We start from the raw sequence: 3,810 nt of genomic DNA on the forward strand, positions 1-3,810 counted from the left end.
GCCTGATGGAAGTTAGTAGAACTTCCCCATTAAAGTGGACACACCTCATTTCCAAATAAATAAATGAATAAATAAATAAATAAATAATCACTCCGAGGAAGCATCCAATTAGAATTAGTTTCTTTAAGTTGAAATGATTTTTTAATATTTGGAGATGAAGCCAAAATGGTGAAGCTTGTGGTTACCTGACTCAGGGGCTATGCACTCGTACACTTATGCTGACTATTAGAATAAGCCTAGTATGGGCATTCTCGTCATTGTACTTTGTCTCTTAGTATATAAATAAATCAGTGAGAAGGAGCCAGCCCTAACTCACACTTTCTTCTCTCTTAATTTCTCTTAACACTGACAAATAGTCCAATTATCTAGGGTTCAAATGGATAAGGACTAAATCATGGGAGGAGATTACTGAAGTTAATCCTCGTCCTTATGCTTTCCAACCAACTTTGATGTTGTTTTTTTCCCAACCAACCTTGAAGGTATTATTTATCAACATTTTAACAACTTCAACAAGAATGTAGGGCAGTTAGAGAATACACCAATGACTTGAAGTCCCATGTTTTTTTTTCCAATGATTCGTTTCAAGTCCCATGTTCAACTTCAAACGATAGAAAACCAACTATTTGGACAGCTACATCATAGGTTTGCACGTTGTCATTCACAATAATTACATCAGTTCTGGACTGTTTCTCAAGCAATGGTTCTTGCGGATATGGTCGAGACATAATAGTCCGTCATAAATAACTTTAGACTCTCTGCAAGTGATACAGGAAGCATCATAGGTTGTGGAAAGGCGATGTAGCACCACATGATCTTGGAGGTGTAGCCCAAACCCATTGGCGAAACTAACAAAATTGTGGGAGAGGTTAAGAAGGGTTGACTAACACTACCACTGTTTGTGATGTGATTTCATCCAGTTTCATCCGATGACAATTTAATTGTTCCTGTTGTGGAAAAATCAGGACATTAATCTGTCGTGTTGTGGAAATGCTAAAGAATGCGAGACTTATTTCACGATAGATGGTGATAGAGAAGAGAGTGATGAGGTCGTGCTTTTACATTGAGTGTCAAAAACCATTACTTCTGTTCGTGATTCAAAGCTTCTCCCACACTTTTGGAGGACTTTTTGGAATCAATTTGAAAACTGACTTCAATATGGTACAGTTCACAAACAGACAATGAAAGTGGCAATCCAGAATTTAGGGAGTCTTTTAAGAAGCCTTGTTCATGGGAAGCCAAAACGTGACACAATTTCACCACAAGCTGAATTCGTATACAACTATTCAAGAGGTTTCACTGCCGGAAGAGGCCATTTGAGGTTTATGGAGGGCAGCCAAGTTATTATTATGACTTGATTCTTTTGCCTAATTCTGAGAATGCAGTCGAGTAAGTGGGAAAAATGGCTGCAGACAAGAAAGAATTGCATGAGGAAGTTCGTAAAAACATTGAAGACATGTATGCAATGTATAGGGCCAAAGCAAATATTCATCATCGTCGACAAATATTAAACAAAACGACTTGTTTATGGTGAAGGTTAGAAATCCTTTGAGCACACTTGTTTATTGAGACTTTTAGGGTTCACCTTCTCTCTCTCGTCAACTTGATCTTCTTCTTGAATCCATTGCTACAATTTTCTTCTTCGTTCTTCGATACTACTTCACATTACAACCTCGCCCTTTTGAAGACGTAGGGATATAAGAACAATGATCAAGGTAAGAAGAAACAAAGGTCTGATTTGTGTGCGCTGCTAAATATGGCCTAACTTCAATTTACTAACGTGGGGGATCAAATCTAGTGTTTCATATATCAGAGAGAGGGATAAAAGGGGACTTTCTTTGATTTTTTTTCTTTTTTATCAGGTCTTTTTGGGTTCTCTCTCTCTCTCTCTCTCTCTCTCTCTCTCGTCAACTTGACCTTCTTCTTGAATCCATTGCTGTGTTTTTCACTTTTTCTTCTTTCTTCTTTGATACTAGTTCACATTACAACCCCGCCCTTTGCCTTCTCTCTCTCTCTCTCTCTCTCTCTCATCAACTTGATCATCTTCGTGAATCCGTTGCAATGTTTTTCTTCTTTTTCTTCGATACTATTTCTTGAATTTTCCAGAAAATTGAGACAAGATAAAAAAGGTAAATAGATATAGATGTATGGGGCATAGTACCATATACTGGGCATGTGATGTTGATAGCTGTACGGGGCCTAGTATCGTATACTAGACATGTGATGCTGTTACTAAAGCAGGAAATGGATACTTAGGATGGACGGAATGAATGTGAGGAAAAAGGCACTTTCCTCAGCCTCCGTTTGGATGCCACTAAAAGCAAGAAAGTAGATGGAATTATGGAAAGAACCATTCTTTCCCATCAAACACTGTTGACAGTGCTTCTGGTTTTTATGGAAAGTGCTTTTTCGAAATTTTGAGAAAGCTCTGTCAACTCCTTGTTAGTTGATGTGGCAGCTGATTTCACTTCCTTTATTTTTCCTGTCAATTTGAGAGGAGGTCCTTTCTCTTTTTCTCTATCGATGGTAATATCCACATCGTTCAGGTGTTCTCCTTTTTCTTCCCCTCTTGGAACTGAATCTTCATATTTTAACAACCCTTTTCTGCTGCCATTGCGACTTATATTTTCTCTCTGTTTCGTTCGGCGATCTTGTTTTCACGTGTTTGGATCGACAGTTTGCAAGCCATCTTTTTTTTTTTCCAAATGGTTATGCCATAAGCCATCTACGGTTTTTTTTACAGAAGTCTTTTTTTTTTTATAATGGTAGCAAGTTTCATTAAAAAAAACAGGGAAGACCGAGCAAGTCCACCCCACCAATACAAAAAGAATTTCTGTATTTGGTAGCAAATATACACAAGTCTATATTTCTGTAAGAATTTCTCAATGGCTACTTTTCTTTCCTCTATTTCTACTATCAAATATCTAATTTTTCTTTATGGAGTAGAACTTAATTTCCATGCCATCAATTCTTCGATATGCATGTTTTCGCTACTCCAAATAGAAATGTGAGGCTTTTAATTTATTTTTTCTTGAGTAGAAATTAATTTCCATGCTATCAATTCTTCGATATGCATGTTTTCGCTGCTCCAAACAGAAATCTGAGGCTTTTAAAGCTCTAATCTGCCAACAAAAGAACGAGATTTGAGTTACACCAGCCTCTAAATTTATTTGGTTTCTTCAATTTTCTCTTCCCCTTTTTTCATTTTTTGTGAGATTTTGGCTATGATGACAAATCGTTTCTTGATTCTGATAATTTTTTCTGGTTAGAGACCAAGCAGATAAGCACATTGTTTTTGTTTTTTAATCTGCATATATCTGTTTATGATGACTTTATTTGTGCGTGTCTGAGCCATTCTGTCTTTATCTGTTTATATAAACAGATTTTGATTTTTGGTGCTATGATTATAAAAAATTCCTTTTTCTGACTGCTATAGCCATGGCATGACAGACCCTTTTACACCCATAGAATATGAGCACCTCTTTCTTTTCTGTTTTTACTTAAAAGCTCCTTTTCTCATATTCCTATTGCTTTGGGTGCTTTAAGTTTGTATGATGGCTCTACATATTGGTGGTTATTGAAGGCTAAGAGAAGGGAGCGTAGGCTACCAATTTAATTCGTAAAACAGTCTGTTTTCGTATCTCTGTTCGATCTTCACGAGTGAAGATGAGAAGTACAAAACGAAGACGACATAGTGAAGAAAGAGCGTCTTTCCAATGAAAACTTTCCCATTTTTTAGTTTTCTCGTCGATTTCCCCATCAAAACTTTATCCCATCTTATTTTTCCATTCATAAAAAAAAAATCCCATCATA

General features: G+C 36.7%; 1 non-coding gene across 1 annotated transcript; it reads left to right on the forward strand.

The window, feature by feature from the left end:
- The first annotated feature begins 3,388 nt into the window (after window positions 1–3,388).
- Window positions 3,389–3,478, forward strand: LOC143858861 (small nucleolar RNA snoR8a). The gene has a single exon (XR_013239058.1). It is a non-coding gene; the product is annotated as a small nucleolar RNA snoR8a (small nucleolar RNA).
- The last annotated feature ends 332 nt before the right edge of the window (window positions 3,479–3,810 follow it).

The sequence above is a fragment of the Tasmannia lanceolata genome, unplaced genomic scaffold (genome assembly GCF_043159265.1).
Source record: "Tasmannia lanceolata isolate RefF3 unplaced genomic scaffold, GAP_Taslan_0.1 ptg000026l, whole genome shotgun sequence".
NCBI lineage: Eukaryota > Viridiplantae > Streptophyta > Magnoliopsida > Canellales > Winteraceae > Tasmannia > Tasmannia lanceolata.